We start from the raw sequence: 16,900 nt of genomic DNA, 5'->3' as shown, positions 1-16,900 counted from the left end.
GAATGGACAGTGTCTTGAAAGGAGGATATAAGATGAACATCAACAAAAGCAAAACGAGGATAATGGAATGTAGTCGAATTAAATCGGGTAGTGCTGCGGGAATTAGATTAAAGTAGTAAATGAGTTTTGCTATTTGGGGAGCAAAATAACTCATGATGGTCGAAGTAGAGAGGATATAAAATGTAGACTGGCAATGACAAGGAAAGTGTTTCTGAAGAAGAGAAATTTGTTAACATCGAGTATAGATTTAAGTGTCAGGAAGTCGTTTCTGAAAGTATTTTGTATGGAGTGTAGCCATGTATGGAAGTGAAACGTGGACGATAAGTAGTTTAGACAAGAAGAGAATAGAAGCTTTCGACATTTGGTGCTACAGAAGAATGCTGAAGATTAGATGGGTAGATCACATAACTAATGAGGAGGTATTGGATAGAATTTGGGAGAAGAGAAATTTGTGGCACAACTTGACTAGAAGAAGGGATCGGTTGGTAGGACATATTCTGAGGCATCAAGGGATCACCAATTTAGTATTGGAGGGCAGCGTGGTGGGTAAAAATCGTAGAGGGAGACCAAGAGATGACTACACTAAACAGATTCCGAAGGATATAGGTTGCAGTAGGTACTGGGAGATGAAGAAGCTTGCACAGGATAGGGTAGCATGAAGAGCTGCATCAAAGGAGGTAGTGAACTATGGGGCTGCACAGCCATATAGATCTTTCTGACCTCACCATACGAGGGTACACTTAGTTCTTTTGATCTTCTGTATCTTCCATTCTTGAAGGGAGGCACTGCAGTCCCTAATAAAGACAGGGTTATCCCCAGAGCAACCGACACACTTTGGAGGAGATGTACAACCAACTCCTTCATGGGCGGCATTACCGCATTTGCCTAAGATGGTGTGTTCAAAGCGCTGGCAAGTAAACCAGCGCAATGGGTTGGGATAATACGGCCGCACACTGAGGCGAAGGAAACCTGGAAGATTCGTGCGGCTGTAAGTCAGTATAAACGAATCTGATTTCACAATATCGCCATCCACCCTTTTCATTATGTTTTTCACATCAACAATTCATTTCTTGGATCACCCAGCTTTCAGTTCTTTTCGGGGAATGTCAACCAGATCCCCGCAAGTCACAACACCTTTGCTGTAGTTAAGACGTTGTGCAGTTCACTTTCAATTACCTACTCCCCGAGGCATTGGAAGTAACTCGTTTTTACCAACAGGGCCCCTTTTCACAAGTGCTTGACAGAATTTAAATTATCAGCAATGCCCTCATAACTTTTTTGTATGTAGAAAGGTAAACCTTTCTCAAAAGCTGCTTCTTTTCGTTTAAATATAAGAATCACAGTCTGACCAACATCACCATGTGTTATGTTACTAGAGACTAAAAGACTGTGTGTAATTCACATGTCTCCTGATCTGGTGACACGAGTCCTCTTGTTCGACTGGGTGTCAGTACCCACCAGCGGCCCACCCTTGTCTCTGGGAGGAGGCAGAGACAATTTCTAAGGCTGCCTCCCGGTCCCACGAGAATCTACGGAAATGAAAGTCCGACTAGACAGAGCCGCTTGTGCCTAGATAAGCCTTATACAACTGTGGTGAAGCAGATTCCCCAGAGGTTGCCGGCTAACAACTGTACCACCTCAACAGCCACGCATCTCATTAGCGCACAGTACACATTGAGACTGAGGGTTTTTTCATAAAGACTTTTAGTATCCTCACGATTCGGGCTGTCATATCAAGGTCCCCGTGCCCAGCGACACACAATGTTCCACTGCAGTGCCGCATAGTGGTCGCCGAAGCGTGCCCAGAGCTTAAGGTGACGGGGGACTGGCGACACTTACCAGTCCCCAGTTGAGGAACCCCAAGGAAGCCAAGCCCGTACTCAGCAAACGAATGTCGAGCCCCCCCCCCCCCCCCTCCCGAGGGCCTGGCGGAAATACAGCTGCGAGGAAGGGTCGTGAGTCGTGCTCGGGTAGCTCAGTCAGTACAGCACTTTCATGCGCAAGGCAATGTCCTGAGTTCGATTCTCGATCCAGCACACAGTTTTAATCTGTCAGGAAATTTCATATCATCGCACACTTCACTGCAGAGTGAAAATTTCATCCTGGTTAGTATGAGAAATCAGAATTTCAAAAAATTGGGTAAGCAGGTGGGTAAGTTGTATCTGATATGGCAGGTAAGATACTCAACCATACTAAACGATACCTACAGAAACAACAGTATTCGACAGTAAGTTGAAAATAGCATAAGTACCTTAAATATCTGGAAAGCTTCAAGCGATATTTGTTTCAAACCAGACGAGTACTTGTTATATTTTCAGCTAAGCACACTCTCAACAAAAGCTATAGGTCCGACCTGGTAAATAAATATTAAAAGACAGCAACAGAAGTAGAAGCCATCACTATTTAAACTAAAGCGTTGATTTGCATTTAAGTATTTGTTAACACAAAAAAAAAATTCGCTACGACATGGGAAATATTAAACGCTTTACGGACAGCCCACAAAAATAACAACTTAAGATTGTTAGTGGCGTGGTAATAGTGAAAAGACACTGTCGATTACTGCCAACAGAGTAATGAGTACACAAATATTGAACTACATTTCGAAACCTTCCTCGGCTAACGACGCTCCTGACAGACTCGCATAATATAAGTGATTGCATCGAAAGTTCAGTACTAATGTCGTTCAAAGTATAGTTGGCTCCACGATGCGCAAGGGGTAACAGCAGTGCGCTAATAAGGTGTAAACACTTCCCACTTGGCTCGTGCTCGCACTGTGTCAACAGTGACAGTTTTTTTAATTATTTATTTATTTGCTTTCGAGACGTGGCCATACATCCATATCAGTAGTAGAATATTAATTATGGCGATACGAACGTAAGGACAATATTACGTCCAGTCCTCGAGTGGAGAAAATTTCCGACCTGGCCATGAATGAAACCTGTGCCCCTTTGGTCAGCAATACGCCGCGCTGACCGCTCATCTACGCTCTATCACTTCGTTAAAACCACGGAAGGTGACGATTCAGCCCCCTTCCTCCACAAACTTCGCTAAACCAGCTCACATTGTCACAATGGATACTGATGCACATCATGCAACCATCAGTGAAGTGATTAGCGACACACAACGCAGACACACGCCAACCTTTTCCCCCTGTAGATGCACCTAACGCAAGAGACCTGCAGCTCACACAAAACGTGAACGGGACTGCACGGAGGAGGGAGGATACGACGATAAAAGACAAAACGGAGAAAGCATTGTGTCGACGCCACCCAAGAAGGAACCATCAACAACCAATGTTGAAATTGCACAGCTAACTTATAGACAACTACCAATAACCGACCTTTCATCTATTTTTTGAAAGTAGACATAGAAACATACGCAGACTCCAGCCTATGGCGCTAGGCAAACTTATTAGTCGAGAATGTGATCCATTAATCATCAGCTACTCTGTCGTTAGAGAAGATAGAGATGATGGCTATGGTAGTGCGGTGTTGTTGGTAGAACAAGCTATCCATATCCATTTTCAACATTGCCTACTCAGCACGATCCTTTGTAAATGCGGATAGGGACCTCCATCTCATTTTGGTCTCAGCATAAAAAGCACCTAATGACAGACTTTCAAACAACAGTTAACAACAGTAACTGACTCCACGGGGAAACCCCTTTTACTACTAGGTGACTCTAACGGCCACAACACACTGTGGGGTTGCAGAACTGTCAACACCATGGCATAAGTACTAGTGGATGTACTATATTCGGAAAACATTATAGCACTAAACGATGACTCGCCAACACTAATAGTCAGACCAAATGAAGTCCCGACGGCGGTAGACTTGAGCATAGCATACTCTGCACTATCTACTGGAACACCACGAATTATGATACCGGATACTTTAGATCTCGATCACTTGCCAATTCAAATTACAATTCACGATCAACCTAGGGAGACTGACAAACACGCAGTCAGCCGGAAACCGAAGACAAACAAAGTCGGTTGGGCGCTATAAGAAACACTACTAGAAGAAATACTGCAAGATATCATCGAAACTGGGTACCCCGAATGAGCCTAAGCAGTCTTGGTATTGCTTATCAATGAAGCTGCGGAAGTCTATATCTGAAAAAGGACATAAGCGGACTCCTCATAGACCATCATCCTGTTGACGGGATTCAGAATGTGACGCAGTCCTCGAGGAACGCAGGGGGTGGGGGCATTAATAAAAATACAAAAATTTCTCTAATGACACAAACTTTATTGCTAAACAATGCACAAGCTACAGTCAAGAAAATTTTTAAATACACAAAATGAAAATCGTGGTAAAATTTCTTCGCTTCGGTCTGCAAAGAAACGCATTTAACAAGGATTTGGAATGTAATAAGGAACATAAAAAACGGTCTGACAATGGACATACACAAGTCTCCACCATCCCACGAACTTTTAGAATCGTTCTAGTATATGATAACCCCAGCTGACGTAATGGACAAGAAAGGCGGAATATGAGGTCAACAGAGTAATTACACAGACCTTTTCTCTGGAAAAAATCCAGACAGCCGTCTTCTAAGGGCAGGGTACTACACCTAGCCCGGATTAAATTGAATACCCAATGCTACGACACCTCCCACACAAAGGGAAACTGCTGCTGTTCAATATTTACAAAAGTGTATGGACGCAAAAGATCAAAATCGACTAACTAGAAACATGTCGTGTCGTCACTATCCACAAACTGGGAAAAATATGTGAGACACTCGAGCTGTATCAGCCTATCACCATACTATCGTGTTCCTTGAAGGTAATGAAGAGGATTACAAAGTGGCGCTTAGAATGATAGTGTGAAAACAAAAACTGTTTACCGTTGCTGTTACTAATACAAAAATGTGTAGAAGTAGGGCAAATACATGCACTGTTAGTTTCGGTCGTATCGCAAAATGCAAACAAACGACGTTATATGAAAGTCACGTAACAATCCTAGCTTGATGTTGCTGACATCCGGATTTCACTTTGTTTACTCCACAGATATTGCTACTCTATGGTTATGTCATATCTTTCTTTCCTGACTGGCATTTTTGCTCTTGCACGTAGCCCTATATTAAGTTTTTTTGTTTTTTATTTAAATCACACTCAATGCTAGCAGACTAAGAAGAAGGGGGGCGGGGCTTCTGAGGTATAGACTGGTTATAATTAATCTTTCGAATGGTCGGCCAGTGACACGATTTGCTCCGGGGAGAAGCCGACGGCCAATTGCGCAATAAACTGTTGAAGAAATTAGCAGATTCGAACCCTCTCACGTGGAAATTAAAATGTGTTTCTCTGAATGGTTCATACGGTACTTTTCTTCCGTTTGTCCATACAAAACCTTCCACAAAGTTTCATTGTCCTACGAAAACTCGTTCTTCATGAGGGTCCTCTCAAATAGCTAGAGTTTAATTATAACCACCCAGTATAATGGTCAGCATTAGTCACATTCGTAGCACTGGTTGTCACTATCCAAAATAGGGATTGGGTAGCGAAATTTTAGTTTGAAAAGCCCTATAGGTAGTGGCGCGCACTCGCCAGGCAGGGCGTGCTGCATGAGGAAGAAGCGGAGTGAGAAGAAGCGAAAGTAGGAGGACGAAGTGGAGGAGGAGGAAATGAGAGGAGGAACAGGAGGAGCGGCGGCGGCCGCGGCAGAGAGCCGCGACACAAAGGTGCGGCTGCGGCCACGGCAGCGGCTTTACTGCTGGCGCCGGTAATTGAATAGCGCATGAATCTGTCCCTGCGTGGGACGCGCCGCGAGCTTTCTCAGAATAAACATGCCCCCCGCGAGAGGATTACTGCGTCTTCTATTCCCCGGCATAAAGAAACCCAATTAAAAGCTTGTTAGAATTAAGAGGACGTCTCAACGCTCAGGGTGTGCGTGGCCGCGCGGCGCCACTGTGCAATGTTTCCACGTGGCGTCGCCGGCAGCTGCAGCAAAAACCAGGGAAAGTGCAGGCTCGCCTCAATACGTACCCTGGTAGGATCTGAAATGTTCTCAGCAAAAACAACATGCTAGCTATATATCGCTCTGTAACACAACACCCAAAACATATGACATGACAGACACATAACTAACGTTTTTAGTAGTTTTGAAACGATCCATTCGCCCGTCCTCATGGCTCCCCTGGCGTCGTGCGAAATGCCACTTGTGGCCGCTGCCAGATTTCACGCACTCTTAAGCCGCCCTCTCACGGGACGTGAAAACGCGCTTGCACTCGGAGTTGGTGGCGTCAAAGCGTAGAATTCCAGAGAGCAACGAAGCCAATAAAGGTGATGTCGTTTTACGTTACAAGCATAAGATAGAAGCCGCCATACTGTATCCGTTAAACATCGTATTTGGTGAGTTTTCTTTATCATAGAGTATGTGATATGAATACAAGCTGTTTCAGAGTATGAGCAAATTCAGGATCTCTCGAAAACGCATCGTTATAGCTACGACTTGTTACAATAAAATGACAGTAAACCACATGTCGATAAGTAAAGACTTATTCCTTCCTCTAGTTTTTGTGGTAACTTGTATGCTACGAAAGTATACCGTTTCAATGCTACGACACAGTAATGATCTACCAAAAGCGCGTCTCTCTGGTACAATTTGCATATTAAATATCAAATAATGACATCTGCAGAAACAGTATTTACGGGCTGTAGACTATATGAGTAGGGACGATGGCTATGTCGAAGCTGTAGCGCAGTCGATAGCGTCGTGAGCCGTGGTCTCTTGAGTTGCGCAAGGTAGCAGGTTCCTGTATGCCGTCTTCCACTTTTTTGTTTTTACCTTCAACTTTTTTACATTTTCTTTTCTCACAGATTCTGAATCTTTCTTATTCTTTTCATAGAAGTATTATCTCAAAATTGATATATTTTACAAATACTATATTTGCTTCATCACATGTAATCTTGAAGAGCTGCGTCAGATTTTTTGGTTACAGCATGTAAATATAAGTGTTTGCTTCCAATTATGTAATATTTAAGTTGTACATCGTAACCAGTAAGCACTGTCTAGATATGCACAAGAAAATAAAATTATTTGCCAAAAGAATCACGTTCAGTGAGGAACAAACCACGGCACAACAACCAGCAGAACGAAGCAGTGGCTGCCATTTGTGATATTTTTTTTAACTGTATGGCGTGTCTTTTAAGAGTAGGCTGTAAGATAGCGGGCAAGACTACATGCGTAATGTGTACTCTTAACCCTCTCCCCCCCCCCCCCCCCGTCTTTGTTTCTGTTATTAATTCAGGACGCCCCATTAGGCAGACAGATGTCAGTGCTTTGCTTAAAGCTGCGTATTCTAGAGTGGCCGCAAGCCAAACAACTGAAAAATCGTTCGAGTCAACGGGATGTCTTCACAGCAGAAGACTTTGCTCCATCAGAAATCAATGAGAGAACCGAATTTGCAGTAACTGAAGAAGGCAAAGAAGTTAACAGGAGCCCACGGACAAATGTTGCTTCTCAGTGACAGATGATGTGTCTGTGCAGTCACCAGGGGAAAAGAAGCCAAGAACGAGACACAAATGAAATTCGGAGTGCTGGTGTACCAACAACTGTAGATCTATCCAGTATTTATCCACTGTCAAAATATGATCGACCCACAACAAAAAAGGAAAATAGCAAACAAATCCGAGATTTTTTTTGGGTCCCCGCACAAAAATACACTCCTGGAAATTGAAATAAGAACACCGTGAATTCATTGTCCCAAGAAGGGGAAACTTTATTGACACATTCCTGGGGTCAGATACATCACATGATCACACTGACAGAACCACAGGCACATAGACACAGGCAACAGAGCATGCACAATGTCGGCACTAGTACAGTGTATATCCACCTTTCGCAGCAATGCAGGCTGCTATTCTCCCATGGAGACGATCGTAGAGATGCTGGATGTAGTCCTGTGGAACGGCTTGCCATGCCATTTCCACCTGGCGCCTCAGTTGGACCAGCGTTCGTGCTGGACGTGCAGACCGCGTGAGACGACGCTTCATCCAGTCCCAAACATGCTCAATGGGGGACAGATCCGGAGATCTTGCTGGCCAGGGTAGTTGACTTACACCTTCTAGAGCACGTTGGGTGGCACGGGATACATGCGGACGTGCATTGTCCTGTTGGAACAGCAAGTTCCCTTGCCAGTCTAGGAATGGTAGAACGATGGGTTCGATGACGGTTTGGATGTACCGTGCACTATTCAGTGTCCCCTCGACGATCACCAGTGGTGTACGGCCAGTGTAGGAGATCGCTCCCCACACCATGATGCCGGGTGTTGGCCCTGTGTGCCTCGGTCGTATGCAGTCCTGATTGTGGCGCTCACCTGCACGGCGCCAAACACGCATACGACCATCATTGGCACCAAGGCAGAAGCGACTCTCATCGCTGAAGACGACACGTCTCCATTCGTCCCTCCATTCACGCCTGTCGCGACACCACTGGAGGCGGGCTGCACGATGTTGGGGCGTGAGCGGAAGACGGCCTAACGGTGTGCGGGACCGTAGCCCAGCTTCATGGAGACGGTTGCGAATGGTCCTCGCCGATACCCCAGGAGCAACAGTGTCCCTAATTTGCTGGGAAGTGGCGGTGCGGTCCCCTACGGCACTGCGTAGGATCCTACGGTCTTGGCGTGCATCCGTGCGTCGCTGCGGTCCGGTCCCAGGTCGACGGGCACGCGCACCTTCCGCCGACCACTGGCGACAACATCGATGTACTGTGTAGACCTCACGCCCCACGTGTTGAGCAATTCGGCGGTACGTCCACCCGGCCTCCCGCATGCCCACTATACGCCCTCGCTCAAAGTCCGTCAACTGCACATACGGTTCACGTCCACGCTGTCGCGGCATGCTATTATTGTTAAAGACTGCGACGGAGCTCCGTATGCCACGGCAAACTGGCTGACACTGACGGCGGCGGTGCACAAATGCTGCGCAGCTAGCGCCATTCGACGGCCAACACCGCGGTTCCTGGTGTGTCCGCTGTGCCGTGCGTGTGATCATTGCTTGTACAGCCCTCTCGCAGTGTCCGGAGCAAGTATGGTGGGTCTGACACACCGGTGTCAATGTGTTCTTTTTTCCATTTCCAGGAGTGTACTTTGTTAGAAAAACAAGTTAAACTGACATTAGACACTGCACCTTAACTATATTCTATTTATAACCGAAAATGGAATGAAAGCTCAGATGAGTTAACGAATAACTTCTACTTGTATGTATGTCAGATCGTTGTACAGCATTATGTAGTGTTCCTCTGTTAGCAATTCGCTGTTCATGCCATCGACGCTCAAGAATCTTCTTCGCGATCTTCTCTGCACTTCTTCGACAGTCAAAAGAGTTACAGCAGTTATCTTGGCGCTTCCACTTTCGTAAAGAAAGTGCGTGGCCTGTGAGCCAAATAAAGCCCACAACGGTCGCTGGAGAGCGCTGAGAGCGCGGATCACGTTAACCAGATCGTCCCCTGTGCCGTGTGGCTCTCGTGGCGTCACATGTCCCATCCGTCCACGTCAACATTAACGTTAGCTGCCTTTTGTTTGCTACTTCTTTTAGGGAATTTTCCATGTCAGATTTCACTGTTATTATTTGACAGAAATGCTGTGATAGTCCAAGATCTTTAAAAGGAAGATCACACTTTAGCCTGTCCAAATTTGTGGCTACTTGGTCAATTCCGATGACGCCATTGCAGTAACCTTGTTGCACTATTGGCAAATCGAGGTATGCCTCTGAATGATGTTTATAAAAAAGTTACTAGTTTCATTTACGATATTTGTGCTTATGTCTATATCTCCACACCAAATGATATTGACTTTTATACTTGAAACTTTATCTATAACTTCTGCTATTTATTGAAAAATGTGTCCACACTACCCCTGGAGATCGACACACACACACACACACACACACACACACACACACGCAAGCAAGCTCACGCGAGCGCGCTCGCTCGCACAAAATGATTAATTTCTTGGTGTTATTAACTCAACACCTGATTTTTAAAACGTCTTCACTTACTTTACTAAGGTCATGTTTTGATTTAAACTGTGTTCCTTTTCTGTTATAAATGCACGATCCTCTGCCCTTCGAAGCAGTCCAACAGTAAGAGTCTATCCTGTCATACAATGATGGTACTATTATACGTCCGATTTCTGTGTCTTTACACCAGTACTCAGTGACACAAAATATTGTGTAATTCAAAGATTGGTACTCAGTTTAAAATCATTGTTTTTATTTTTTACTGACTGCATGTTTTAATGGCATGTCAAGTCTGTGAAATATTCCGTGTTACATTTTCCAATGGATTGTTTGTCATTTGATGTGTTGGTCTCACAGTGTTTTCCATACTGGCCAAAACAACTTTATTGATCACTGATGACTAGTCACTCCCGACCTGATGTACTCAGAGGATACGCGAGTAACCGGGACTACTATTTGTTCCTTATCCTCACGAGGTCTATCGGCAGCCTCCTCGATGCTGCAAGCTCCAAACCGCTTCCCGAAATTATTTTACATCCATGCTTTTCTGGTAATCACTATAAGGACGGAATGTTGCATTTCAGTTCGTCATTTCCTGCTGCCACTAAGAACACTACCTTGTAGAGTGTTGCTTTGTGCCAGTACTTTCAGAAGTTCGTTTCCAACCGATGCTGGAAAGTACCCGTTGTAATGGGAAAGTCATACGCCCGTGACCTAGCGTCTGGCTCTGACCACAACATCGTCTGTAGATTCAACAAAAATGTGTGTCACTCCGGTGCGAGAAACCGGCTCTAGCGTTCACAGTACCGAACGATTTACCCACAGTTGCGGTCAGGAAGTAATATGGTGTAGTACTTGACTTTTCAGATTCCGATCTCCTAATGAGCTGTAGGGCGTCACTCCGTTAAATCGGAAGGAGCGTAATAGGACACATATCGAGGTCGCAGTTATTATGTTAAGACACAATTCATGACAGTACATTGCCTCTGCAAGAACTTATGAGAACCCCAGTTTTGTTTCTCATGGAGTTCAACTGTGGAAAAATACCTGTGCGTGGAAAGCAGTAACCTGATATCCAGCCAACAAGAAAAACAAAAAAGGATGCATTCAAACGCTCTAAGCACTATGGGACTTAACATCTGAGGTCATCAGTCCCCTAGACTTAGAACTACTTAAACCTAACTAACCAAGGTCATCACACACATCCATGCCCGAGGCAGGCAGGATTTGAACCTGCGATCGTAACAGCAGCGTGGTTCCGGACTGAAGCGCCTAGAACCGCTCGGCCACAGTGGCCGGCAATTCAAACGCTAGCGACCACGTGGGTATTGGATTTGCAGGCCCATACGACCAATACAGAAGTGAGGAACACTATGGAAAATGGAAAAGAGCGTTTGGCGTCACTGGCCGGGAGGTCCCTTGCGGGGCAGGTCCAAGCCGTCTTGGTGCAGGTCTTATCACATTTGACGCCACATTGGGCGATCTGCGTACCGGATGGGGATGAAATGATGATGAAGACAGCACAACACCCAGTCCCTGAGCGGAGAAAATTCCCGACCCAGCCGGGAATCGAACCCGGGCCCGTAGGACGGCAATCCGTCAGGCTGACCACTCAGCTTACGGGGCGGACAGGAACACTATGATTGGACGTTTCCCCCTGCAGGAGGGATTGAGATCGAAAATACGTCGCCAGTGACATAAGTGAATAACAAGAGAGATGTGTGTCTCTGGGGTAAAAAGGGTCAGCCAATTAACAACATACACACACTGATCAAATTGTATTAGTACAACTTTATGTAATACGGACTGATCATCAAATTTCACGAGAGGCCGACCCGCCACTATAAGAAAAGGCGGGGAGTGTTGTGTTATGAGCAGAGAAGCGGTACAAGCAGAGTGGGTCGGCCATGAGAGGTCAGTGACCTCGAACGTCGACTAGTCATTGGATGTCACCTGACTAACATATCCATCACGGACATTTCAATCCTCCTAATACTGACCACGCAGGCTGGTGGTGATGTGACTGTGAAGTGGAAACACGATGCAACAAACGTGCTAAATCAACACCAGGCAGATCTCGTGCACTGATCAACAGCAACTGTCGAGCATTGCGGAGGCTGCCTGTAAAAAGATTACGTGAAACCAGCGAAGCGAATCACTCCTGAGTTCCAAAGTGCTTTCAGCAGTCCAGATAGCACAATGACTATGCATAGGGAGCTAAAAAGAATGGGGTACAATGGTCGAACAGCTCCTCACAAGCTACAATTCCTGCAGTCAATGCTGAGCGACGCCACTGCAAAGTGGATGGTTGGAAAAAGAGTAATTTGAAGTGATAAATTACACTCTACCCTACGACGATCCGATGAAGTTACCTGCCATTGTGTGTAGTCCCATCAGTCAAATACGGAGTTGGTGCTGTTAGGGTATGGGGTTGTTCTCGCGGTTAGGGTGTGGTCCCCTTATTGTGCTCAAAATGAACACATTTTACAGCACTGTGTACCCATACAACAGAAGAGCAGTTCGAAGATGATGACTGAATGTATCAGCAGGGCAATGCACCCTGTCATAATACAGCATCTGTGAGGCAATTGTTTGCGGACAATAACATTCCTAAAATGGACTGGCTTGCCCCGAATCCCCACGTGAACCCAAAGGAGTGCCTCCGGGATGGGTTAGAACGTCGACTTCGCTCCAGACCCCACATCCGACATCACTACTTTCTCCAGTTTCGGCTGCTGAGAAAGAATGAGCTGGCAGTCATCCAGACACCTCACTGAAAGTCTCCCTAGCAGAGTGCAAACCATCAAAATGACTAACGTTGCGCACACGCCAAATTCATGTCCACTAATAGGTGTTTACGCTCTATTGATCAGGTAGTGCACATATATTCCCGGGACTACTATGTCCCTTTACCCCAATGTTAACATGTAACTTTTTTTGTAATATTGCAAGTTCGTTTATTTTGCTCAAAGGTCCTTGCCGCATTGTCGCACTTCGTTGGTGATCCTTCTCCTTGTCAGTGATGAATTCTTTCATCACTAGCATTATTTAAAGTTCGGTTTAGTAAAGTTCACTAATCACAATGTATTGATATGGCAATGTGAGTTTGTCGAAAGGTATTACTGAATCATTGTAATAAAATCATGCGACGAGATTCGAATAAAGCATCAACTTTCATGAATGATTCATGAAATACAACTCATAACTATTTTGACTCTGACACTTAATGGAACAAGAAAGAATACGATATCCAAAAATAAATTTTATAACAGACCAGCAAACAGAGAGCGCAGAGAAAGACCCCAACTTAAACGGATTCGAGGGATAGAAAGCATTATACCGACAGAAATATTATCGTTGAAGACGGACAAAATAGGTTATTATGGCGGCTGAGATGCAGAATGCGGGCTAGAGCCTCAGGTCCCCCGCCAATATATGAGTTGACGGTCTCACTCTGATCCACTAGACAGGGCTAATCTTAACACTACTCGAAAGTCAGCGATTACAGCTCTGTAGCTATCTAAATACTTTCAGGAAGATTCCGAGATCGGACCATTGGACTCTAATATCGACGTCGTTAACAATCCACACACCACCTACAAACTAGCTCCTTACAACTTTCGAAAATATTCACCACGATAACAAAATAGAAACACAGTTTAAAGTAAATAGGGAGAAAGGAGGAAGAAACGTGACAACAAACGGAATTTTTTGGTATCAGTTGAACGAAGCCGAGTATGTGATTTATGTGTCTCCACCTATGTAACGGCTCCGCGATCTTCTGTGAGGCCTCTTCTTGCCAAACAAATACACACTCACTAAACTGCAACATTCGCCAAGAAAAACTGCAAAAACTCCTAGACAGAATTCCATGCCCGCGCAACGGAAAGCACTTTTCAGTACTTGAGTTTGTCGCACTGAAAAAGTAAATACATTGGCCACAAACGACCACTGCCTTCCGACTTCCATTAAATGCTTTAAAACACCAACTCCACCCTACAGGGTCCGCGACTTTTTACCTCAACCCCATGGGGGCTGAAAGCCAACTTCCGATTTAAAGTGGTCCAAAAGCACTCTATAAAATAATTTTAGCATTCAGTGCTTTCAACCAATCAGTTTCATTTGTCAAATACAGGAATTTCAATGGGCCGTTTGTTGCTTACTAGCATTTTCTGTAAGGTGCTGTTTCCTGCCAGGACGTGCACAAGTTCCTTTGCGATGGGTACCGGGAAACATTGGTCATCATGGGAAATCACGAGCCCTTTAGCCAACCTAGTTGGCCCAAGAATAACCTATTTCGGAAGTTTTACAGAAAGACTGGCACATCACCTCCAGGGAGGAGAAAATCATCTTACCAAAGATACTAGAAAAGAGAGAACACAAACTTGACCAGGAAATGAAATGTTATAGATTTTTACCCACTACAGTTCCCTCTATCATCAAATTAACAGTCAGTTGATGCCTCGGTCTAACTGGATAGCTATATGTACATAAACAGAGGTTGGTAGTATCGTATACATAAGGTATAAAAGGGCGGTGCATTGGCGGAGTTGTCGATTGTACTCAGGTGATTCATGTGAAAAGGTTCCCGACGTGACTCTGGTCGCATGACTGAAATTAACAGACTTTGAACGCGAAATGGTAGTCGAAGCTAGACGCACGGGACATTCCATTTCGGAAATCATTAGAAAATGCAATATTCCGCGTTTCACAGTGTCAAATTTCAGGCATTATCTCCCATCACCGCCAACAGCATTCAGTTAACGACCGAGAGCAGAGGCGCTTGCGCAGTGTTGTCAGTGCTAACAGACAGGCAACATTACATGAAATAACTGCAGACATCAATGTGCGACGTAAGACCAAAGTACCCGTTAGGACGGTGCGACAAAATTTGGCGTTAATGGACTATGGCAGCAGACGACCGACAGGTGTGCCTTTGCTAACAGCACGTCATCGCCTCCTGCGTCTTTTCTGGGCTCGTCACCATATCGGTTGTACCCTCGACGACTGGAAAACCGTGGCCTGCTGATATGAATCTCGATTTCATTTGATAAGAGCTGATGGCAGGCTTCACGTGTTGCACAGATCCCACGAAGCCATGGGCCCAAGTTGTTAACAAAGCACTGTGTAAGTTGGTGGTGGCTCCATAATGCTGTGTGCTGTGTTTACATGGAATGGACTGGGTCCTCTAGGCCAACTGAACCGATCACTGACTGGAAATGTTTATGTTAGCTACTTGGAGATCACTTGCAGCCTTTCATGGTCTTCATATTCTCAAACAACATTGGAATCTTTATGGATGACACTGCACCATGTCACAGGCCAATTGTCCGCGACTGGTCTGAAGAACATTCTGGATAGTTCACGAGAATAATGATTTGACCACCCAGATCGCTCGACATGAATCTAATCGAATACTTGCAGACATAATCGAGAGGTTAAATCGAGCACAAAATCCTGCATCGGCTACACTGTAACTATGGACGGCTATAGGAGCACGATAGCTAAATATTCCTGCAAGGGACGTCCAACGATTTGCTGAGTCCTTGCCATGTCGAGCTGCTGCACTGAGCCAAAAAAGGTCCAAACGATATTAGGCGGTATCCCATGATATTTGTCACGTCTTTGTACGTCCTAACAGGGTATCCGCCTTTCTTTCAATCAAATTGCCCCATAAAGATCTTTTCATCTTTCCGTTCCAATTCACTACCTCTTCATTGATTGCCCAGTCAGCCTATCTGTCTTCAGCATTGTTCTTTAACAGAAGGTGAAGAATATTCATTAAGGAAGCAAAATTATGCAGAAGTTTGTAAGGTTTGCGGTCCTTGCGATCTCCTGTATGCGAGTTTTCTTTGAGATGCTGGTGTTTCTGAAGGAGTTCTCAAGCTGCCCGTGACGTGACTCGGCCAGTGAGAAGAACGGCACACGATGCGAGCGCAGCAGGTGGAGCGTGGCGTCATTCGCGACGTGACGAGCCGGTTTCGTCTGGCGGCGGCGGTGGTGCGGCGGAGGTTGCGACCATTTGTCAGGCGGCCTGGCCTGGCGCCTCAGTCAGACGCCTTGCCGCCGGAACCCGTCTCCGGTCCTACACCTGCCTGCCGACTCCGATAAATCACGGCCGCTCCATCACACCGCGCCGCCCGTCACGAAATATTACGCCCAGCTATCCGAAAGGCCCCGAAAAACACTTTGTCACGGCCACCGCTTCACAAAGAAAGAAACACTGGCAGAAACAACCATCTCCCCTTCCCGAGACAGTTAATGGGTTATGTATCGAGTCAGCAGCAGAGACAGTTACCCACGTTAAGTACCCAGAGCAATAGACAACAGTGTTCTGTATAGTTATCAGCTTCCAAATACGGCTCAACAAATGGGTTGTAGTAACTGACAACCTCTACCCGTAGATAATAGGGTCTACTGACCTGTTCAAGTCATGTTATTACTCATATGACCAATCCCGAGATATTGCATGTAGAACGCGCGGCTTACAGAGCGTTCCGCTTGAGGTGCACAGTCGAAGTAGTAGGTATAATTGAATCGGTAGTTTGAAGAAGGGAACGAACCCAAAACGTCCTTTCGTGGGCAAATGCAAAAATCTTCTTCCCTTTATTATTTTGAATTTTGTCTTAACCAAACATTTATACTAGAGTCTTTACATTAACTTCTTGTCTCAGTACACTGGAAGAATGAACTGGATTGTCCTGGAGGATATATAATAATACTCGTACTAAAAATCGAGGATTTGTTTCCTACTTCAAACCGATCAAGAATTAGGCATTAAAACTTCTTATTGCGACATCAGAAACATTCCTAATAGAATACATACAGAAAATGTTTATACTACTCACAGCTTTTGAAAATACTGTATACTAAATTTACTCTGAAAATCACCACTGTCCATTTTTATCGATTTCTCCAATAACTGTTGTTCGTCTCATC

General features: G+C 45.1%; 1 protein-coding gene across 1 annotated transcript in view; it reads right to left on the bottom strand.

Moving 5' to 3' along the window:
* The window catches only part of LOC126413271 (uncharacterized), a 492,894-nt gene that overhangs the window by 165,631 nt on the left and 310,363 nt on the right, over positions 1-16,900 (bottom strand). The window lies entirely within an intron of this gene.

Source organism: Schistocerca serialis, chromosome 1 (assembly GCF_023864345.2).
Source record: "Schistocerca serialis cubense isolate TAMUIC-IGC-003099 chromosome 1, iqSchSeri2.2, whole genome shotgun sequence".
NCBI lineage: Eukaryota > Metazoa > Arthropoda > Insecta > Orthoptera > Acrididae > Schistocerca > Schistocerca serialis.
This window is presented reverse-complemented; position numbering and strand designations above follow the sequence as displayed.